Genomic DNA, 24,892 nt, shown 5'->3' on the forward strand with positions numbered 1-24,892 from the left:
TTCTGGTTTTGGGGCCAATTGCCAATGTATGCACAGTTCTGGATTTTGTTTTAAGTAATTTGTAGTTGACTATCGTTTATTTGTGCAATTGGTGTAATTAAATCTAATTACATAATTGGTGAAAGCCTGAGTAATCGCTTAATTAGAATCTACAATAATAACTGCTGAAATCCATTGTTATGACGTGCAATGATACAATTATGATGTGTTAACAATGTGGTCTAATTCACAGGGCACCCTGAGAAGGAGCAAAAGCAGCTTTAGTCCTACATGTGTGGAATGCAGCTGAGTATGGAGACCTGGAAAGTGGCTTTCAGCATCTGAACTTGGACTTTCTGTTCATCTTTAGCTTATTAATTGAAGCCTCGATGTTTACACTCTGTGCAAATTGAGGGTGGCAACAAGGCACTTGCGAGAGCAGAAGCACTCACATCTCTAAGGACAGGTCACTCCAACAAAGCCATCCTTAAAACATAAAGCAGGAGGTACAAGGGACGGACTTGAATTTCAGACACTTTCATTCCTACACATCAATTTTCAATTCAAAATTGTATTCAAGGCACAAGAAACAAGTAAATGTATCCTGGCAAAATGTATCCTGATCACAATTACACAATTACAAGTGGACCAAAAGGGTGTGACTGGGGACCACGTTCCTGGCTCAGTTTTCCCCATCCCCTCCACCGCCTGTATCTTCTGGATAATTGGGACATAGATGAACCACCAGAAAAAGGCTGGCCTCTCGGTTCTTAACAGTTCTGCTCATTGTCGGTGACCTTCCCCTTTACTGTATGCTACCCATCCACGTCCATGGACATGCTCTGGACCTGGTCAGCAGCAGCACCTGCAGCACATCTGATAGCTTGACCCCAAACACCTCAGTCTTCAACCGCAACCTCTTACCTCTTGGGCTCACCTGCTCAAGAGTCCCCACTGGCATCATTCTTCAGCCTCAGGGAAACCTCTAAATCCCCAACCCACTGACCAGCCATTTGCTCCTGCCTCACTTCATGATCCTCCTTGTCCAGCTTCATTTCCACAGTCCAGCCTTTTTATCTGGAGCCACCTTCCATCCCTAACAAAAGCCCTCTCCACGATGGTCTTAACTCTTCCTCTGCTCCACACGGGCCTCTGGGCAGCTGAAATTTCCTGGATCAAAGCATACAACTGAAATGACTGGGTTCACTTTAAACTCATGATCTCAACTGATCCACAATATTAATTGGCAAACCGCTATTTTTCTTGAATCGGTTTGCTTTCCAATTTCCAATTATTTCACAGTTCCTCTTCTCTCTAATGTCCCATGTCCTTTTCTGCACCATCACGCTCGGCTGATGGCCTCATTTCATAATGTCATTACAAATAAAACGTGGAATCAAGTCAAGTTTCAATCTTTCCTACCGGCAGCCCTCCACGCTGCACCCACAGGCACCCAGTCCTTCCTCTTTCCCTACTCCTATTAAAGGCCCTTCATAGATACTCTTTCTGTTTTGTTCTGTCTGTGCTGGACTAGCCACCTCTCTCTCACTACTGAAGCACTAGCATCAAAAAAGACCCTTGCTCAGCTATCTTCCGTTGTATAAAACCAAACTTTCCTGGATCCCACGTCCCCACTCAGATACTCAACTCATCGTCTTTACAGCCAGATTTCCAAAAGCACTCCATCCACAGTCCATCTCACTTCCTACCACTTGCTGAGTGTGCCCTTGTCCAGGACACCAGTGATAACCATGCAGTAGCTTCTGCAGATGACTCTGGACCCCTGTCTTCCCTGATGTCTCAGCAGCACCTGGCAGTGGACCACTCCCTCCTCCTTGAAACACTCTCCTCCCCAGTCTGCCATCATCCCACCCTCGTGGGGCACGTTGTCAGTTTCTCACCCAGGCTGCTCCTGCTTTGTCCAGACTTGAAATGTTGGAGACCATCCTCCCTCTCTCCTGGGCCACTTTCCCCTACATAACCTGCCCCTTCCCCCAACCCCATGAATTCAAAATCATCTTGTTATTTCCTGAAAGTATAACTCCAGCCCAGATTCTCTTCCAGGTTCTGGACTCTCATCTCTAACTTCCTACTTGAAAGCTTTTCTTCCACGTCTCACTGATTTCTCAAACTTGACATAACCATGAAAAAAGTCCCTTGTATCTCCCCAAACAACTCACTCCCAATGCAGCCCTCCCCTTCTCAGTAAATGGTACCATCATCGACCTGTTATTCAAGCCAAACATCTGGAAGGATCTTTGATTCCTCCTCTTCCTTCACTCCACACCCATCCATCAGTGAGTCTTGTCCAAATTGTCTTTCTTCTCTTTAACTTCCTACTTTACCACCCCACTAGGTCAAGCCACCCCCACCTCTTGTTTGGCTGGTCTCCTCTTTTATTTTCAGAGCATGAATTCAAAAATTGTTTTTTTAAAAATATTTGTCTGTTTTATTTATTTATTTATTTTCTTTTTTGCCCATCTCTCTGCCCTAGTTTATAAGTGTTCCTTGATCATGTTCACTGGCTTGCTGATTTACAGTATTCTGCACAAATCAGATGGTTATGTTTCTATCGAATAAATAAATGAATGACCATGTTGTTGGTACCTATAGGCTGCAGAGTATGTGACTCATAGTAAATTCATAAGGGATCACTATAAAAACTGGGGCCAGAACAGAGCTGATGATAAAAGCAGCCTAGGGTTCTCCGAAAGTTAAGCATAGAGACACATATGCTATGGACTGAACTGTGTCTCCCAGAAATTCACATGTTGAAGCCCTAAACTCCAGTGTGACGGTATTTAGGGATGGGGAGAAAATTAGGTTTAAATGAGGTCAGGAGAGTGGGGCCCTCAAAATAAAATCGGGGCCCTTATAAGAAAAGACACAAGAGAGCTTGTTCTCTCTCCCTCTCCCCGCCCCTTCTCCCTCTCTCTCTCCACCGTATGAGGACACAGGGAGAAGATGGCTGTCTGAAAGCCAAGAAGAGGGCTCACCCAAACCCACTATGCAGCAATCCTGATCTTCAACTTCCCACCCTCCACGGAATACAAAAAAAAAAAAAAAGAGAGAGAGAGAGAGAGAGAGCTCAATCTGTTTCTTAAGCACCCAGGATAAGGTATTTTGTTACGGCAGCCCAAGCTGACTAAGACACCATATGACCCACTCCTAGGTATACACTCAAGAGAAATGAAAACATACACCCTGCAAAAACCTGTACACAAATGTTCATAGAAGCATCATTCACAATAGACAAAAAGTGGAATCATCCTAAATGTCCATCAACTGATAAATGGAGAGACAAAATTTAGTATTATCCATACAAGGGAATATTATTTGTATATACTAACATGTTACAGCATCTACAACATGGATGAACCTTGAAAACATTTTGCTAAATGAAAGAGGCCAATCACAAAAGGCCACAGATTCCATTTCTGTGGGATGTCCACAATGGGCAAATTTACAGAGACAGGAAGTAGATTAGTGGTTGCCTGTCCAGAGCTGGAAAGATTAGTGGCAGGGGATGGGGAGTAATTAATAATGGATACAGAGTTTCTTTTTGGGGTGTTTAAAATATCCTAGAATTAGACTGTGGTGATGGTTGCACAACACTGTGAACATACTAAAAACCACTGAACTATTTTAAATGGGTAAATTCTGTGGTATGTGAGATATACCTCAATAAATTGGTTAATAAAAAGAGGAAGAGGAGGAAGAATGAGGAAGAGGAGGAGAAGGAGATGGATTATATTACACATTTAAAGGCTCACCTTTAAAACTACAAGTTCTCAATTTGCCATCAATAAAAGAAGACAGACCATTATTTTATGTGCCACCAGAAGGAAAAAAAATCTGTAAATTCTTGCCTTAAGAAGCCATCAATTATGAAGACATTTCTTCATTTTAAAGATGTTGAACTATGGGAGAAAATTGTCTCCTAAAATCAATGAAATATGGTAGCTTTCTTCAGTTCTAGGCATCAGCTCCTTCTAAATAGGAATTACTTCTTTAGAGGGAATTCACTAACCATGAACTCATTCGTGAGAAAAAAGAACCAATATTTAACAAATGAGTGCTCTAGGCTGGACACTGGCTTTGTCTGTGAGTTTAACTTTGAGCACATCATTCATTTAATCCTTAACAGCTATCCTTCAAGATAAGCATTAAGCTCCCATTTTACAGACAAGAAAACAGGCTGCAGAAAGCTCCCATTGTGAGTACTTGGCAGAGCCAAGATTCTAAGCCCTGTCACTAAGTCTCCACTCTGCCGCAACATCATATATGAAAAGTTCAAATGTGAAAACCTTGACAGAAGAGGGCTTCGTTACATTGTTGTTGTTGTTTTAATAAACCCTATTCTGTTCCAGTATCAGCTACAGAGGTGTAGATGCCAGATTAGACTCCATCATGTCATGCCCACTTTTTCCTAGATCATCTCTTCCCTGTACCTGGTACCTATTAAAGGAAAGGAAATTACAATCCATTTGTGGAGAGTGTTTTTGGCCATTCTTGGGCCCCCTACCTTCAATACGTGGGTTTGCTACGAAGCCCCTAAGAGCTGCAAGAATGGAAACACAGAAATACTTAAAGATGACACAGACAGAACAAAGTGGAAAATGAAAACCACAATGAGAAAAAAGTGGTAGGAAGTGCAGGTGCACCTCAATTTATGCTGCAGATGTTTTGCTAAAAGTTATGTGTAGATCAAACTGATTTATAGCATAAATCCTATTGTAAATTCAACAAGAACACTGTGATGGAACTTTGTGATGGAAATTTTTATCATGAGAAAAATCCCTTTGTGCTGAGAATAGTCAATTCCCAACCTGTTTGGAATTCAGTTTTCTTTTTCTTTTCAAGTGAGGACCACCTCTATATAAACATTCCATAACTCCCTTGGACCCTTGGTGGACAGGAATGTCATAAGACCAAAAGATTTTTAAAAGACTTTAAAAGCATGCCTATCTACCCTGTTTATAATAGTGATTTCCATAATATTTTAATGGAAGGGCTGCAAGGATGCTTTCTGGAAGAGGATGAGGAAATGTAAGTCCTGGAATGGAATTCTAGGACCGCCATTGGAGATGATGGGGTGGGGAGGCTTGGAGGATAAGAGTATCTCCTTCAGGTCCTCCAAAAGCTGTGAGCCCTTCTTTTGACAGCTGGGGGGGGGGGTGGCCAAAGCTGAAGGAGTAGAGCCCCCCATTCCCAGATGAGCCTGTGGCCACCCCACACACACAAAACAACCAGCTCCCTGGTCTTCCATAGTCAAAGGTGACAAAATGGCAACCCACACAGTTTTTTTAAATCAAAAGTATTACATTATTCAAAACAACAACTGGTTTCCAGAATCACTTGAATAAAAAGAAGATAAGAAACACTTGCTCCATGTTCCTACTGGAGAATAATTCACTAGAGTTGAGTAGGTGTCCCCTGTAGACAGCTGACCCCAGGCCCCACCACTCCTTACGTCCAGCCTGACTTCTGTGGGCATTTTCACCTTAAGTCTGGAAAAAGGAAGAAGGCCCTTCAGAGCTAAGCCCCACCACGTGGTTCAACCATTTCCGTGAGGGGCAGTGCGGCTTCACCCAACCGCACCAGCAGTCCACAACTCTCCATGATCTCTGGAGGGTCCTTTCGCTACGGTGGGTCAGATTTCAATGCTTATGAGATGGTTTCTTTTTCCTTTTCTTGAAATTTATTTTTGTTTTTTAGAGCCATCCCCAAGTCTTTCACCTCCTCTGCTCTGGAAGTGCCTGCCCGGGCCTCTCTGTCTAGTGACCGTCATTACTCTGTCTCACTGCTGTCTCCAGAATCAGTATTGAAGTCACGCGTCTAGAGCCCGCACTTCACAGACACGCTTAATAAATTCAGTTTACCCTTTAAAGCACCAGGCCGAGAGAGGAGCATCGATTTTTTTTTCTGCTTTACATCAGCATAATATAATCCTGAAATCATTCTTCTAAGAACTCCAATACACACATTTCTTCAAAGCACTATTACCAGTGAGCTTTTTTTTAACCAGCACCATTACCAGAAACTTAATACACAAAGCACCCAGGTACTCAGGCTCCCGGTGCCCAAGCTGGGGGGAGGCGGACAGAGGTGTAAACTCCACGCTGGCAGGCCTGGCGTCTGGGTGCCAAGGGCTGTGCTGCCCCGGGCCTTGTGTGCTTCAGCAATAGCTGACGCCGCACAGGACAGGGGAGGGCGCAATTGGCACTTCAAGGGCCCTGACCTGCTGCGAGGTTCCTGGGCACCCTCAGGCTTAATCCACGCGGTACCTGTCAAGCGCCCCCTTCTGTTTCTTGTCACTAGAGTTATGACCACTGCTGTGAACACTGACTGAGCAGAAATGCCCCCACCCAGCACTGTTCTAAACACACTTGCTGCATTGGCTCATCATCCTCACGGCAACCCTGTTATCATTAGTGTCTTTCTCCAAGGGGAGAACCTGAAACTTAGAGAGTATAATGGTAATAGTAATAACTTGGCAAAGTCCTCTTTGCAAAACAAGGACACTCTTGGTTTCACGTCTGTGGTTTAAGTTAGGTCCACGTAAACAACAGCAGCTGTCACCTGGTCAAACCAGACGGTTGTGCGGGAGAAGGGCAGAGCTCAGTGGTAGAGCCTGCTCAGCATGCACGGGGTCCTGGGTTCAATCCCCAGCACTCCCATTAAAAATAAATAATAATAATACATAAATAAGTAAACCTATAAAAAACAAACAAAAAAATGATGATGATAGTAATAATGATTAAAATTCCTTAAGAGCGCTGTTCTAACCCTCTCAACACGGCAGGTACTGATCCAAGCACCTTCATATGTTGATTCAGTTAATTCTCCCAACAACCTCATTTGTGCTACAATTGATGTTATCATCTCCCTATTACACAAGAGGGAACTGACCACAGGGAGGAGGCTCAGGAACATGTCCAAGTCCACCAAGCCAGCGAGTGATCAGGAAGAACGTGAACTCAGGCAGCTGGACATCAAAGCTGTGCTTTAACCTCCGGACTGACTTACCAAGGGCAGTCCACTGGTCAGGGCTGGGCCAGAGAGTCTGCCGCACGTGGTCGGAGTCTAGAGTCACGGCAGCCGCCCTGTGCTACCCGAGATCTCTCAGCATCCCTGTGGAGTTAGGTCCCCTCTGTAGCGTCACTCAGGGCCGACCGACAGGCTCTGGGATGGATTCTCGGCTTCCACAGAGCAAGGCGGAAAAAATGTTGCCCTACCTTATTTATTTCTGAAATCTCAGGAGCTTGAAAACTTCCAGTAGAAGAGATAAGTCATATGAAAGGATTCTATGTCACTGTGGTGCATGTAAAGGGGCCACTCTTAACAGTAGGGGGACACCCTCAAGGTGTCTTCTCTAAACACAAGAAGCAGAGGCTTTATCAAATATCCTTCCCAGTGGGTTTGAAACTCTGTCCGGTTCTGAAATCTAAACATCCCCAAGCTCTTGGCTCTAATCCTCCTTACCGGATTTCAGCCATACAGTCCAGTTTCTGCTACAAAGTGCACCTGAAGACATGAAAGACACCCACACTCACAAGGCACCTGTTTCCCCTTTTCAAAGAAACCAGAGACTCTGGGGCCCTGAGAAGTCAGTGACCCGGCCACCTGTGTCCGGGGTCTACAGACACTGGCCCTGGGGGGGTGCAGTGAAGTCATCAGTCGCTCACCCCCACTGACCTTAATAGAGAGTGGATAGGTGGAAAGTTTATGTATCAGGATGAATCATTTGGTTCACCAAGGGAAAAGATAAATAAACCAACACTCCAATTAATTCTAACCTGAAAAGAAAGTGCTTGTAAATGGAGCTTCAGCCAAGTCCGCAGGGTCTGAACAACCTTAATTATTCACGATGCAAATTGCTGTTACTGCTTGCTAGATGATTCCTTAATGCCATCCATCCTGCTTCCTTCTCCCTTCCTCTCCATCCTCCTCTCTCCTTCCCTGCTCTTTATTCCTGAAGAACCAAAAGGAAATGTCTGGAAATGGCCTCCCTGTCACCCAACCCTTTCCTTGAAAAATTGTTAATGAATCTTTTACTTTTAATGAATCTTCCCAAGCCCTAATTTGCTTAACCTGAGATCCCAGGACTCCCCCAAGCCTAAATAATCCACAGATCAGGATCCAGAGCCCCATGGACTCCTGGAAATTGAGTGCAAAACTGTGATGTCAAAGTGTTTCCTGACTCTCCGCCCACCCAGAGGTCACGGTTTTCAGAGGTCTAGAATTCTTAAGGAAGTCTACGTCCCCCATCATCTTCCAAAAAAGAGCATTAAGCATTGAAGAACGACTTCATACCTACCTAACCACTGCATCACAAGGACATTTATGATGCAGAATGACAGAGTTTGGACTTTGGAGCCAGCCAAACTCAGGCTCAACCCTAACTCTGTCATTTGCAAGTTGTATCAATTTAGACAAATGTCCTAACTTCCCTGAGCCTCCGTTTTCTCATCTATAAAGTGATAATCATAATAACAACTTCATTACTGGATTATTGTTTGACCAACAAAATAATTCATGAAAGCACACAGCATTCATTTACAGAAGAAGCAAAATGAACATCCTCTCTGTAGGAGAAAAAAGGTAGATCTAGGCTCACTAGCAGTGAACTTGCTCTCCTGTCTTTGGGAGGCGCATGTCAGGCTTTGTTAATGATAAAGGTCACTGTTCTACAAAGGCCGTCAGGTTGGGTTGGTCCCTGGGGAATCCGAGAGAATCAGATAACAGGAGCCCCCCACCCCCGCCTTTTGATCATATTATATTATAATATACCTTTTTATGGATCTCATAGTGAAATGCCCAATCTGGATTAAAATAACCCTCCAACGTCCTGCTTCCCCACCTACATTAACCTACTGCCCCCTCCCCACCCAGCACAGTATGATAAATGAGGTCTGAATATTTCAATCATGTAAAATGTGAAGTTGCATTACTGTGAAGGTACAAAAGTGACCTGAAGGAGCCCACACAGCCAGCCACCAGGGGTCCTGCTGCAAGATTCACATCTTCTCCAACCCAAAGGCAACCCGATTCTACCTGGGCCAGTTGGCTCTCTGGGGTGAATATTAATGGATGATTCTAGATCCTTTGGCTGCTGGGGCTTCCAGGACAGCAGAAATGATTCCAGAAACATCCTGATTAGTTGGTTCCTCCTTTATTGGCCAGATTCCAGGTCAGGAAAACAGTGGGGATAAGAGGACCTCATCTTTGCGTTTCTGCTTCCCCCGGCAAAGTTGCCCCAACCCCCAGAAAAAACCCAAACAAACAACCTTTAGCCTAATTAACCAAGAGTAGGTCAGGGACTGGAGCTGTCATTCTCTAGATATCTGATTTTACACTACGAATCGCATTTGGTGTGAGCTACTGTAGAGCTGAATTGTATTTAAATAATTATGCTGCTTCTCTTTGGCTCTAAAGAGCAAAGATTTGGAAGCCATTTACAGTGGTCATAGTTTTTCTGATCAGACCATGTTGTAACAGAGAATGTGCTGCTTTCTGGATGACACTGACCCAGCCACTGGCTCCTCTTGGCACTGCTCAGGGGACTCCTGCCCATCTGAGCTGTCATCCTTAAAGTCTTGATTATCAGCCTCACTCTCCAGCTAAAGAAGCCATCTGTCCCCACAACAGGTTTAAAAGAGAGTGCAGGAAAGTTAGAATGTGCCTAGGATGAACCAAGAATGAGAACCACATGACAGTGGTGATCCCTCAGGATATGACTGGACACACAGGTGTGTGGCAGGAAAGCTGGAATGCAGGAGGGTCAGGCCAAAGGCTCCACAAGCCACTGCCAGGGCCACTGAGGCTCCCTAAGCTACAAGTCTGTCTTCTTGAACTGGCTGTCTTGCCCTCTCTCCTGGCCCTGACTGGTTGTCACGCCTTCTTTCCTCAGTCCTGGAGGTTTGTCCCCTGACTGAGAATCACTGCCCCCAGGCAGCACTGGTCTCAGAAAGCACAGTTTTGAGGAAGGTGAGCTTCGGCAGAGGTCGTGGGCAAAATGAAGAGGGAGGTGGAGCTGGCTCATTTGCAGAACCAAACAGCCCAAAGGGCCAGAGATCTGGGGCAGTAAGTGTGTGGGAGTGTTCACTGCTTGGAATATCCACCTGACATCAGACACATTCCAGAACAGGGCAGTCTGTGAGCAATCCAACTGCCTCCTAGCATGACCCTGGTGCCTACAGAAGGGTTTGGACTGCTTTCTCCCACGCCTCTGCTGCTGGCCTGCTGCTAAAGTCGGGGCACAGACAGAGGAGCGCTCTGTGAGCCAGTCAGTCTCCATCTCTGCCTGTGTCTCTCTCCTTTTGCTATATTTGCTGTATATCCGGGATGTTACAGTTCCATGGACCCAGACACACCTGGGGTTCAGCTGACCTAATTAGTCTTGGATGTGTTTGCTCCCAAAAGGGTCAGTGATTCCAATTTCTGTTCTAACCAACAAAGCATGGTCGAGGCCCACGACTCCTAACCCCAGCTTCTGAAGTCACAACGGAAGGCAACTGGTATCTTCAGTCATTTTCAGGGGTGTGCTGTTCCCCCCACCGCTCACCTAGGAGCCAGTTTCTCCCTTGCACAGGCCCTCTAAGCACAGCAGCCTGTTGACACCCTGCAGCTCACGGGGCTGGCCTGGGCTGCTGGCTACTGTGTGACCATCCCTGGAGAAGCAGTGTGGCCTTCCCCTGTGACTTCAGGAAGAGGCAAGGACTAGGATGTGGCAGGAAGCCAAGGAGCCATGGCGGCCACACATCCATGTGAAGGGTAACAACCTCCTTTGAAACTGGAACAACTCAGGTCCCATCTGCAGCTCAGACATCTCTGTGGGCCTCTCCCGAAGGATTATTATCTCACCCGGGGCCCCAACTAGACAATCCCGTGATGCTGCAGGCTGAGACCCCGGCTCTAGAGGTACCTTCCTGCCAATGCCCTGGTACCTCTGTTGCCAAGAGATGTGACTCATGCAGGAGGCCCCTGCCCTCCCAGAATCCAGGGGCAGAAGGTGGGTTCTAAACAGCTGGAACAGGCGTGCCCCACCAGGCCTTTGTGGTTTTAGATGAAACATTTAATCTCTTTTGAAATGCCAAATAACACTGAGGGAGCATATGCTATTTTGGGGTTTTTCAGGAAGGGGCATGGACTAATAAGAGGTTGAGAACACCGCCTAGAGGACTCGTGCCCCTGCTGTGTGTACACATCGCTGCTCTATTTATAACTGGTATCAGTGGCCTTACTCCTAACATGGAAACATCATCATAATCCAGAACGAACAGATGTATCCATCCCTTTAGCAAATCTACTTTCTTCTCTCAGATCTTGAATGTTCTGCATTTTTAGCAAGTGCTTAAATGTTGTTAGCATCAGCGGAAAGAAGCAGACCAAATGCACAGTCCAGAAACAAAAATCCTTGTCCCTCTTTTGTCTTTATCCAGGAGACACCCTCTACTGGACCCCACCCTGCCTGGAGATCCCCACTTCCCACTCCCCCCAAGTATGAGGCGGGAACAGAAGGTCCCCCACAGCCACAAACATTTGTCAGGGTGATTTGGTGAGGTTCAGCACGGAAAGCAATTTCTTACTCGGAAAATCATTTATCATGGACAGTCTGTCGAAAACAATCTCATTTCAAACCCTTCCCAGGGAGAACAGAATTGACAACTAGCACTAAGTAATCTACAACAGGGCCGCTGGGAGTCATTTATCTTTCCCTCGCCCCACCCAGGACTTGATGCTTTCAGGAGAGAAGAGGAATAACTCACACCAGCTCCAAGGAAACCTGTTCACCCCTTAAGGAGGAGCTTTGGATAAAAGCGGTGTTATTGGGACAGCCACACACTCCTGGATGCATAACTGGAGATTTCTCATGGTCTTCATTTTACTAACAGCCAATGTCCAGAAAACAATTTCAGTACTCTAAGAGAGGGGTGTGCCTCCCTCATTGCAAAATACACTCTTTTTGTACTTTTAGTTCATCTTAAAAAGCCAGAATTCTCCTTCTTAGGGAGTAATTAAGGAAAAGCTTATTGCTTTTTTATATAATCCAACTTCTCCTTTGCCTGGGGCAATATTTTCTTTGCCAGACCATAGAATGGAGTTTATAGCATATTAGATAATTATTCTGTGCGTGCCATTTCTTCTGACGTCAACACCCTGGAAACAGACAGAATATCGAAGCAATTTGAGGTCCGTGGAGAAAAGCAGAAGATGGAAAATTTTCTGTGTTAAGTTCCTGGCATTTTTCGGTAATTAGTTGCAGGTAGGAAAAGCGATCAATCACTTCCCTTACTGAGCGTCTAACTAAAGCGAGGTTCTGGTTCTGAGGTCGATCAGGACCCCAAAGATGCCAGTGAACCTCAGGGTTTCATCATTCTAAAGCTCTGGTCTGTCAGCGACTTGGAAAGTACTGCCAAATACAAAATTATGACATAAATGCTATATTTCCTAGGAAACAAATTAACACAGAACCACCTTTAGACATGGGGAGCTCCCACCAGTTTGCAGAAAGATTTATGTTACGGATACTTATAATTCACGATTATGGCCATTTTGACTCTGAAATAAACCACTAGGGTTGGTACACGTGATATTTTAGGATGAAATTGTCCCCAAACTGCTTTCACTTGCTATCATTATCAGAGGGCCTGAAATCCTGATTTTGAAAGAAATAATATGCGATTTTTGCCCAAGTCAAACGTACAGATTAAAGGTAAAGATCTGGATTCAAATCTTCATTCCACCACTTCCAGCTGCCACTTTAACCTCTCTGTGCCCTGGTCTCCTCACCTGTCCTGGGGGTAATACTGGTACCCAGGCTGCCGTGAGAACAAAATGAAGTGATGCTTATAAGGGGCTTAACACAATGCCTGCCACTGGAGTAAGCATTTCATTGAAAATCCTTTGGAAAATTCTCAGCCAGAGATGAATGAGAGGGTAGGGCCAACCAGCCAGCTTCCTGGGGGCCGGGGCGGGGGCGGGGGGGGGGGAGAGGACAGGGGTTGTCAATGTGTAAGATACCTAAGACATCCCTGGAAAAGTAACGGATTTTTAAAAGTAACAGATTTTAAAAATGGGACTTTCAGCCAGAGTACTGACTACACACGATTAGGAAGGATTCTTGGACGAGCCACTTGTGAGAAGGCAAGGCTGTGTAAGGACAAATTCAGAGAACAACCGAGGGTCTCTGAACTGCTGGGTCAGCTGTCCAGGGCTCAGGGGCACATCTGCGATGGTTCTCCTCCTCCCCCACCCCCTTCTCTTCCTCAACATGAAGCTCTGTCTCTTCACTAAATAAGTATTTAATAAATGTGTAAAGAACATCAGCGTGAAGGCAAAATCACTAGCCTGTCCAGGCATCTCCTTGGTCTTCCACATTCTGAGCTAACTGGGCATTGGGTCTAAACACTCTCCCGGGCTTCCTCATTTTCTCTCTTTACTTAACCACCTCCACTGATCAGAACTTCCAGCTGCAGCCACCTGTAGTCCCGCTGCACCTCCCTCCTCACGAGGCACCAGCCGAAAACGCTCAGGACCATCAGGCCAAACCCCAAGGAAGGAGTGGCCCTCAGCCCTCGCTAATTCAGGACCTATGGCACTTAAGACCAAGAAAAGAAAAATTCACCATGGAAAGTGTATCGCTGGGGCTTATCAATGGGTGTCATTTGGCTGAAATTTTTATGTAGAGATGCAGGTTTACATGAGTGATGTAAAGAGTTGCTGATTTTTCCAAAGTTAATGAGGCAGTTTGTGGCCAAGAGTTTTTCATTTTGTTTGAATGATAAGAAGGCCATGTTCTGATCGATGACCATGCCAAGTCCATCCTGAACCAAGAACACTGTGGAAGGTAAACAAAGGTGAGCCATCCGCCTGCAGAATCTCAAGATCAAGAGGTAGCCTAGTTTATCTTCCTGATTTTGTCATGCAGATCCATCTCCCTCACCTCCATCCCAAGGTACACACATAGAGAATAAATATATCAACATTTCAGCATTAATTTAATCAAGCATGATTTGGCAGGGAACCCACCGCAAAGAAGACATTCTATGATAAAGTCCAATACCAAAAAGAAGAAGAACTTAAAAGCAGATTGTCTAAAGCCCATCTCTTCGCCTCTACTAGTATTCACTGCTGAGAAGGAAGATGATTTATTCATCCTACTACCTGCCAGGCATGTGCCAGGAGGTTACTCCTATCTTCACCCCAAGGTTAAGGTAAGCGGTGTCATGGCCGCTGTACAGATGAAATGATTAAGACTCGCAGAGACCACACCCTGCCCAAGGTTACACTCCTAGGAACAGGCGGACCTGCTCTCCCCACATTGCCCTCCTGGCCCACTTATAAAACTGTCCTGGCAGCTGGAACAACCCCCCTGAGATGAACCAGGGTGGGAATCAAATGCTAAGTGTGAGCTGCGTTTACTCTAAAAATCAAAAACAGAGAGTAGTGGCTATAAGCAAACAAAAATGAAACAAAAAATAGAAAAAAAAATGATGACAGGGACGTGGACAAACTGCAATGTGCACATACTGGTGGTGGGAATGTAAACTGGTACAGCTGCTGTGGAAAACTGTTCAGTTATTCCGCAAAAAGTTAAACTAAGAATTGTTAGATGGCCCAGCAATTCCACTCCTAGGTATATAAGAATTGAAAACAGGGATCCAACGAATACTTGTGCACAAGTGTTCACAGCAGCATCGGTCACAACGCACAAAAAATGAAAAAAAAACTCAGCAACATTTGAATGGGTAAACAAAACGTGCTGTATCCACAAGATGGAATATTATTCAGCCACAAAAAGGAATGGTGTACTGACATATGCTACAATGTGGACAAACCTTGAAAACATTCTGCTTGGCAAAAAAAGCCAGACACAAAGGGTCACACACGTATAATTCCGTTTATAGGAAACATCCAGAAGAGGCAAATCCACAGAGACAGAAAGTAGATTGGTGGTTGTCAGGGGCAGGGAGAATGGGGAAACGGGAGATGACTGGTTAATGGATGGGGTTTCCTTTTCAGGTGATAAAAATGTCTTGGAACGCGAGATGAAGGTGATGGTTGCATAACACAGTGAATGAACTAAATGCCACTGAATCACACAATGTCATATGGTTAAGGGTTAGTTTTATGCTATGTGAATTGTAGCTCAATTTAAGAAAAACAACCAAGAATAGTAAAGTGTAGAAGATGATTTCTCAAGTTCTCTATTCTACTCTGTCCCCTGCTGATGAGGGAAGTGAGCCACATTGAGTTGCCTAACCTAGAGGTTAATAAAGTTCTGTTGGCGGAGCTAGGATTAGAAATGAGCCATCTATCAATTAATTGAACGCAGCTGGACATCCCTGTGCCCAAGGGGCACTAGAGGAAAAGGAAAAAAATATTGAGGGAAATATATCATCAAGCATGACTGAGTGCATCTCAACTCCTGCCTCTCTGACTCAAGGCTATGGCCCCTGGGAAAGCTTTCTCCACCCCCACCCCAGGGAAAATGCCTTCTATTTCCATGTGAACAGGAGCCATGGAAAATTCAGCATCATGGAACACCCTTGACTCCCTTCACCAGAGTGATTTACATGCTCAGGAGGAGTCTGTTTCATTCACGTCTGCTTGAGGTGAAGCGGATAACCTCCATTAACAATCTGATTACTTCTTTAATTTCTAGAGCTCTCACTGATTACTGAAGCCACGCTGTCTTTAGAGAAGAAACCTAAGTAACTTGGATTTTTAACACACCTGGACTGACAATTTACTTAGCCTGGGCTTTAGCTGGGACCAAGTGACAGAAGAAATCATGGTTATTTTATCCATTATTTTACTGACATTATCAAAATCCCATAATAACCAAGACCCTGAAATGACATTTTCCCCTCCTTTACTATTTGTACATGTGACTAGGAGAAAATTATGCTTGATGGACATGTTTAAGATACATAAATTCTTTTTTTTAATCCTAGAGTACTTTTTCTTTTAATTGAAGTACAGTCGATATAAAATGTTGTGTTAGTTTCTGGTGTACAACATAGTGATTCAGTTATACAACTATATATATTCTTTTTCATATTCTTTTTCATTACAGGTTATTACAAGCTATTGAATATAGTTCCCTGTTCTATACAGTAGGACCTTGTTGTTTATCTAGTCTGTATATAGCAGTTTATATCTGCGAATCCCAAACTCCTAATTTATCCCTGCCTCTCCCTTTTCCTTTGGTAACCGTAAGTTTATTTTCTATATCTGTGAGTCTGTTTCTGTTTTGTAAATACGTTCATTTGTGTCACTTTTTTTAGATTCCACATATAAGTGATAGTATATAATATTTGTCTTTCTCTGTTTTACTCACTTCACTTAGTATGATAATCTCTAGGTCCATCCACATTGCTGCAAATGGCATTATTTCACTTCCTTTTTATGGCTGAGTAGTATTCTATTCTACTAGTAGTATTCTACACACACATCTTCTTTATCCAGTTATCTGTTGATGGACATTTAGGTGACTTCCATGTCTTAGCTATTGTAAATAGTGCTGCTATGAACACTGGAGTGCATGTATCTTTTCGAATTAGAGTTTTCTATGGATATATGCCCAGAAGCAGGATTGCTGGATCATATGGCAACTCTTGAATAGATTCTTTCCTACTTGCTCTGATCTCTTTCAACTGAACATATCTACATCAGCATAAGAAGTCATAAGGCTAAGGGTTCATTCTTTCTGCCCTGGCTTGGCTTTCTGGAGTGTATGGTTTTTACGTTGTTGCCTTGAGTGCCTGAAGTATGCGTGTGAAGATGTGTGAGTATGTGCATGTATGCAATGAGTATTTTTCCCTATTAAAAGGCACGATGAAATTGATGATGATAACACTTTGCCAGCCGAACTATCCAAAGAGCTTGTTGTGTTTTGGTCTACCACTGATCCTCTCAACATTTCTACAGACCGGAACTGGAACCCAAGTCTTCTAGGAGAAAAATACTAGTTATTAAGGTTCACAACCTAGAAGTCACCCTTGAGTTACCTCTGTTTTCAACTGAACAGCACATTCTGTCCATCAAGCTGCCACAGCATGTGCTCCCCACCTCCACTGCCTCCCTCCTAGCCCAGGACATCATCGTTCACCTGGGACTAATGAAACAGGCTCCCAGAAACTCTTTTTGCTTTTACCTTGCACCTCACATTCTATCCTCTGCCTCATAGTCAAAAATGACTATTTTTGGTAACAGCTTTATTGAGTTATAATTCAGAGAGTATACAATTCACCCATGTAAAATGTGCAGTTCAATGGTTTTGAGTATATTCATGGAATTATACAGCCATTACCACAATCAATTTTGGAACATTTCATCACCTTGAAAAGAAACCCTATGGCCTTTCACTATCAATTCCCTATTCTTCCCACTCTGCAAGGCCTACGGCAAGCACTAATCAATTCCCTGTCTCAATATATTTGCCTGTTCTGGAATTTTATGTAAATGAGGTTGTACAATATGTGGTCTTTTGTGACTGGCTCCCTCCACTTGGCATAATGTTTTCAAGCTTCATCCATGTTGTGACATGTATCAGTACTTCATTCTTTTTTGTGGCCAAGTAATATTCCATTGCATGGATATACCATGTGTTGTTAATCCAACTGTCCACTGATCAGCATTTAGGTTGTTCCCACATTTTGGCTATTACAAATAATGCTGCTATCCAGTTGTCCCAGCACCTTTTAAAAAAATACTACTCTTTCCCCATTGAATGATCTTTGCACTCTTATCAAAAAATCAATCAGCTGTAGATGTATGGGTTTATTTCTGAACTCTCAATTCTGTTCCATTAATCTGTATGTCCAGAATGGCTTTTGAAAAGCAGAAATCACATTGGAAATGTTAGCTATCTTGATTGTGGTGGTGGTTTCATGGGTGTATACATCTATCAAAATTCACCAAATTATACAGCTAAAATATGTGTAGTTTACTGTACAGGAACTATACCACAATAAAAATGTTAAAAAAAAAAAAAGCAAGGTAAAGAAAAGTTACAATTTAAAAAAATAAATAAAATAAAAGCAGAAATCACATGATTCATCATCTCTCAGTAAAACAGCTCAACCCCCATCACAAGTCACTCTATTCTAAGGGTTCTTACGCAGGGGCCACAGATTCCCAAGAGGTCCTTGGACAATATTCAGGAAGTCCAAACTTGGATGGGGGGAAAATCACACCTCTATTTTTACTCACCTCTAACTCAAATTTGGCATCTCCTCTCATTATAAATGTGAGTGACAAACTAGAATAGTATTAATGACACTTCTGACTTTGTTAGCACTAGAAATCTCAGATATTTACATACAGGGTTATAATTGATGCAGATATCTCAGCATGTCGTTTACATTAATCCTACTTTAAAATTACAGGGGTGTTTATATCATAGGGGTAATTATAGGGATAAAATTATATAAAATTATAGAACTGTTATACTTGATCTTGATACCTAATGCACTAATCAAGAAGCACCCATACTCTATAATAAATTTGTTTTTTATATTCTAATAACTGTATTTCAGTGTAATTGAATTCCTTATAACCCAATGTTTTTATGTTGTGCATTTATAAATATTCTGAAAAGTGGGGTCAGAGTCTTCACGAGCCACCAAAAGAGTCCTCAGAACAAAGATAAAAGCTTAGAAACCCTGCTTTTCCTATTACCAGTTTTATTTTCTTCCCAGCAACTATCATTAACTTAAATTATCTTATCTATTTATTTGTCAACATGTTCACTGCCAGTCTCCTTCTGGCACTGCAACTGGTAAGTGACTAGAGCTTAAAATAGTGCCTGGCACATAATAGCCATTCAGTAAATATTTATTGAGTTAATTACTGAATCATCAGTCGTTTTCTAAACAAGAGGGAAATCATCATCCTAACAAAAATAAAAACTGCTGATACCAAGTTAGTGCTGTATAATTCATACTGGAAATAATTCCACGTTTATATTATTGTCATCAGATTTAACAAGTGCCAATATGTCCTATGTCCTATAGTGTTTTATGTGCAGTATCTCATTTACTGCATTAAGGAGCAGGAATGATTATTATCCATACTTACGTTGTGAAAACTAAGGCTCAGAGAGGTTAATTTCTTCTCTAGGTCACACAGCTAGTGACAGGGTCAGGATTTGTAACCAGATCTACCTGCCTCCAGAGTATCAGGTTTTTACTAAAACAAAACACTTATAGAGGGGAAGAAAATAGAAATTTCAGAGAAAGAGAGAAGGATTTTTCTTACTGACCAACTGAGAAAGCTGAGATCCCCTGAAGTTAAGAAATATGCCCTAGGATGTAGAATTCAGCAGAACTTTCCAGTAACATGTTCTTTCCACTGTCCTGTTTATGAGCCACAGCAGAAAAACCCCTTAGCAAGACTAGGTGCTAACGGATTGCTTCGTATGAGAGGATGGATTTCTGAGAAGGTTTATTTTGCAAACGCAATTAAGACTAACAGGCATTAACTGAAGTCTGTTCTTTCCTTTCCTGGGGTCCAGTTTGCTTCTCTAAATATTAGGGCTCAGGCCTCACTTGGGACATTAAGCACTTCATTAAGCTGCAATCCAAGTTAATTTGATTGCACAATTGCAAACTGTCCCTGGCTGGAGATTGTCTCGTTTGTCAAGTGGCAAGGGGGCAGCCTGGCCTGATGGCAGACCGGATCTGCATTTTATCCCCAGCTTGAGATCTCAGTGTTTTCTGGGTTTGACCTCATCAAGCCTTACAGTAGGGAAGTTAAACTGGAGCAGGGAGACAGCTGTTCTTACCAAAGCTGCCGAGGGCACCTGGAGGCCCATCTACCGGGTCTGCAAAGGAACAGGGCACAGGAAGAGTCCTGGTCACTTTCAGATGAGAGCAAATGGGGTCAAACCAGAGGCCCCCTGCGCCCGAGGCAGCTCGGTCCCATATAGAGCATGCTTCCAGCAGCACTCTTCCTGTCCCCTGGGCTCAGTATCACTTAACCAGCTGCAGGTTCACCTGACAAGTTATGCAGGTTGGGTATACACGGGGGCCAAGGGGATGGATAAGTCATGTTCAGTGGTGATTTTACTGACATGACTAGACCCTGGAAACACCACATTTTGTAAAGTAATATTCCGCTCTCCTCTACTATTCATGCATGTGATCGAAGGACGCACTCCCAGTCTTCTCCAGGAGAGACCCCTCCTCCAGACAGCCCAGCCCCCTCACTGACTCTGCTGTAAAGATGGTAACCTTGCCCAAAGAGAAGTCTGCTCTTGGCTCTCAGCTGCCAGGAGCCAATCTCTCAGCCCTTGGGATGTCATGTCTGAACAAAGTCTTTGCCTGGGGGTCCTGGATCAGCCAGGTAGTAACATGATTGGAGCAAGGGGGTTGCTGAACCACAAGAGAAAGCCGAACAATGTGATATACGATGGAGGCTTTGGGTCACGTGGTATCTGTCAAGTTCCTAAAGACTAAGGTCAGCCAAGTGAGCAGTCACCCAAGTTTATGCAACTGAGTCCCAATAAAAACTCTGAACACTGAGGCTGTGTAAACTTCCCAGGTTTGTAAACTTCCTTGCATGTTGTCACACATTAGTGCCGGAGCAGTAGCACTGTCATGACTCCAAAGACAAAGAAAAGTGGAAGCTCTGTGTTTGGTACTACCCTGGGTCTGCCCTGTGCACCTCTTCCCTTGAATGATTTTAACCTATATCCTTTCCTTAGAGTACACTGGTTGTGAGTATAACAGCTTTCAATGAGTTCTGTGGTCCTTCTACCAGATTATCAAAGCTAGGGGTGATTCGGGGAGCTCCCTAAACTTGCAGCTGGCGTCAGAAGTGGGTGGTCTTGGGGACTGCTCACCCTCTCCCCTTTTTCCATATGATCTAGGCTCCACCCATGCCTGGGGACCCAGCTCTAACCTCCTTTCCTTCCTGAAGGTGCCCTAAATTATTGCAGCCTAGAGAGTGTGCCCTCTTCTGGACTCAAAGCTAGGGTTTCTCAAACTACTTTTTAGCAAAACCCACAGGAAGAAATACATCTTCACTTCACAAACCAGTACACACATATGTTTATACAGTACATATAGATCTGTGTATACAACTGAAAGAAAAGTTTCATATAATCACATTGACCTTCTGGACCAGTATTTTTACCTGAGGCTGCTCAATCTCCTCTTTTTCAAATGCTGTTGTGACTCCATTGCTTTCACAAACCAGTAATGGGCTGAGACTGGCAGCTTTAAGCAGCGCAGGTCCTGCACACTACCTCGATAATTAAGCACGTCACTGCTTTGCAATACATCTTGTCTTTTTCCCTCGAGTTTAACATGTTCACATCTTGTCTCTTTAAAGACTTGATTAAAAGTTTTTCAAAACAAACCTCAAAAGGACAACAACAGTAATAATGTGTAATACTTCTTTGGCCACTTGCATGCTGGGCACTGTACTAAGAGCCTAATTCTTTCCACACACTAGTCCAAGGAAAGTAGTATCATCTCTCATCACCATTTTCACCGTTTCACAAAGCAAAGACCTTATGGCTTGGAGAGGTTAATCAGCTTGCCCAAGGACACACAGCACTAAGGTGGCAGAGCAGGATCAAGCCTGGGAAGGTCTGAGTCCAGAGCTGCTGCTAACCAGTGGGCGGCACTGCGTCTCCTTTCCACCCGTTCCTGCTCCCAGCCAGAGCCTCCCAGCCGGCCTCCCCGCCCCCTCAGTGGACAACACACAAGAATGCACAGTCCTGGCCCAGGCAGCTCAAGGATGAGGAAACCAGTGAAGTTTCCTGTTCAGTCAGTGCTCTCTCCCAGCAAGGGTCAGTGACCTTCCACTTGCACACAGCCCTCCCAGGCCTGTCTGTCACGGTTCCCCTCACTCGTCTCTGGGGAATCGCCTACTTCCAGAATGCCAGTCGCCCCTGTCTGCTTCTCCCCGCGCCGCCTTCCCCGCACCAATTAAACTGTCACAGTCGAGTGGCTTGGAGACAGGTGAGGGCAGCAAGAAATCTGACGGAGGCAGGGAATTCAGGAGAGATGGAGTTTCTCTTCTGTCTTCTGTCAAACTGGCCTGAAGACGGGTCGTATGCGCCCGTAGAGGTCCCCCGCGCCTCTCCATCGGTGGGTGAGAGTCACAGCCTCGCGGAAAAGTGGCAGGTGTTTGCTCATGTGTTTGGGCACCCCAACCGTGCCCAGGTCCTGGTGCTCCACACTGGGTCTCAGAAGGAATGGTTCTGGCTGGAGAATATTTGCATCCCTGCATCTCAGCCCAAGGAGGAGAATTTCCCCGAAAAGCTGGTACACACCCGCAATGTATAAGAGAAGCAGAAAACAGAGTGTGAAGGCTCTGCCTTACAGACCCACATCACCTTACATATGCTTTCTGCACTGCCTGGTATTAAGGGAGTAGCTGGGAAGTCTCGGGCCTCCCTACCCTCATCTCATTAGCATTGCCCTTGCATTTTCACAATTTCAGATGCAATGCAAGGAGGGATATGATGGCTCAAGAAAAGAAATGCACTGAGATGTGTTCTGGATGCCAGGAGGGGAAGGGTTTCTGCTTAACCTTTGGGTACGAAGATTGCCTTCTGTCTGCCAGGTGATCTTAATGGCAGAAGAAACCGGAGAGAGGAAATGAGCCAACCCTACAGAGCAGAGACCCTTAGCTTGGGGTCCCTGGACCAACTTGAGGGTCCTTGGCAATAAAAAATTCCTATGGCATTCATCAAATCCCCAAAAGGGGTTTTGACTCACAAGAGCCACTACCATCGTACATGGTAATCTACACACAGTGCCTTCTATAATTTTACTTGCTGTAGCTCCTAACTCTTATTCATCTGTGCCTCCTCCAGGCATACGTACATCTGTGGACAAGACACAGCCACAAAATGTCCCTCCTTGCCTCCTCCCCAGCCTCACCACGTACTTGGTAACAGATTGTACTCGGAGGCACCGACAGGCTGCATGACTGCCTGGAGCACATCTCAATTATTAATGCTGCTCTTTACAGACCTTGCCTTATTATTCCTGTTTGTGCAATTATGAAGAGGGCGGAATCCTTAATGCACTCTGTGCCCACTTCCTCCAGCTGCTAGAGGAAAAGGCATGTGCCAGGTACAGTCATCTCACACCATCATTTTCTTCATCTTTCTCTACACAGTTCCCTCTCGGGCATCAAGACCAAGTGTATCTCAAACTGGGCTCTGGGTTCATTTTCAGCATTTTCTGAGGGGTTTTGGAGGGCAAGGTCAAAACACCAGCTCTCACAGGAAGAGATGGGGATTCTCTGTCTGAATAGGATGTCTGCATGAATAGGCTCATGGGTAGAGCATCTTTGTTAAGAAGGAAAAGTGCCTGACCATAGATTCCAACACCTAACAGGTAGACCCTGGGGCCCTATCTAAGGTTTTCCTCCAGAGAGAATCATGACGGGTGAAAGGCAGTACTAGTACTTTCCATTTGGAAACCAGACTGATAAAGAAGCAGCTCTCATGGAATTGGGGTTTTCGTGTTGGAACAGGTCACCTCTTTTCCAGCTTCGAAAAGATGTGAGCTCTGGGCTCTATATTCAAGCAGAGCCTAATACTAACCTAATATTAATAGCCAAGTTTCCATGTAAAATGTGAAAGGTCAGGAGCTGGAGATATAGCTCAGACTTGAGACCATATCTGGGAAGAAAGGTCCAGAGATGCTTTCGATTTTGTTTTCGAAGAGGCTACAGTGTAAGAATTTCATCAATCAGTGTTGATCTTAATGCTAGGCAAACAGGGGACTTTAAAGTTGATGAAAACTATAGCCAGGGTTTATCTATGTTAACACATGCTTTTATACCCACATACATTGGAAATTAAACCAAGTTTCATGCAATGTGCCCATTTACCCAAGCAGTCAGAAAACTGTCTCGAGCAATTATCAACACTGACCCACTTGGTATAATCAACTCTGTTTTGGTCAAGTTAATGCACTGGCAGAACAGACAGATTTGGGTCTCTTTTCCTACAAAGAATCTGACAGTTTCAGGGGGTTATGTTCACTTCCATTTATGTCCTGGAAAATACACTCCTGTGACTTAGCAACCATGTTTAAAAAGCTCTTGCAGTTCTTAAATAAACAGTGTATGTTTATGAGGTCCTAACGACGTTATTTTCAGGGATGACATAGAGTTGGTGATATGTCGCTTTGGGGAGTTACAGTAAGTTGTGGGTGATTTATGGCTGTGACATACAGTATTTGCCTCGAGAAAAGTGGACATTCACTTGAACAGCTTTCGAAAACGAGTTAAATGGGAAACAAGCCAGAGCGTGTAGAGACCAAGGACTCCTCACCAGGGAGAGAGAAGGAGCCCTTTTTGGGAGATGGAAGACCAGGAGTTAAGACTGTTTCCTGGCACTCAGGCAGCAGAGCTAATTCAAGACCAGAAAGAGAGACCGTTTAGAATAAAGACTGAAAACGGGAGGCCCAGATCTGGCCCACGGAACTGTTTTGTTTGGCCAGTAGGGCACTTTTAAAAGTGGTGGAGTTATGACAATATTTAATAACTGGAGATTCAACATGAACATCCAGTTTCTTCTCTTTTCTTTGAAACGTGGGAAGTCTGCATTTCTGCCTGAGGACAGTCAGCCAGAGCTGAAGTCACTGCAGGGAAGGCTCAGGCTGGTCCTCCCCTATCGGCTTCCTTCCTTTCTAATGTCTGCCCACCCTTTCTGCTTGAGATTGTAAACCTCAGTGTAAAAAATATTGTTTTTTATGGTGATGCTCTCAGGGAATAGACCTCTTCATCTGGCAAGACTCGTTTTCAGACAGAAGGATGGACAAAGCACATGTGTCTCCAAAACGCATCAGAAAAGCAAAGATGATTAGGTTTTCTTTTAAAAACAGACACATGCCCAGGTGTCATTTTTTGTTAAATGCTGGGTTGCTGAAGT

At 44.2% G+C, this 24,892-nt stretch overlaps 1 protein-coding gene and 1 long non-coding RNA gene across 17 annotated transcripts in view; both read right to left on the reverse strand.

The window, feature by feature from the left end:
* KCNMA1 (potassium calcium-activated channel subfamily M alpha 1) overlaps positions 1-24,892 on the reverse strand; it is a 711,960-nt gene that overhangs the window by 313,795 nt on the left and 373,273 nt on the right. The window lies entirely within an intron of this gene.
* LOC116667308 lies at positions 1,445-23,993 on the reverse strand. The gene is made up of 4 exons (XR_004324197.1): positions 23,165-23,993; positions 19,938-19,942; positions 10,457-10,461; positions 1,445-1,456 (listed from the first exon to the last, which is right to left on the reverse strand). It is a non-coding gene; the product is annotated as an uncharacterized LOC116667308 (long non-coding RNA).

This window comes from Camelus ferus, chromosome 11, assembly GCF_009834535.1.
Source record: "Camelus ferus isolate YT-003-E chromosome 11, BCGSAC_Cfer_1.0, whole genome shotgun sequence".
Taxonomy (NCBI): domain Eukaryota; kingdom Metazoa; phylum Chordata; class Mammalia; order Artiodactyla; family Camelidae; genus Camelus; species Camelus ferus.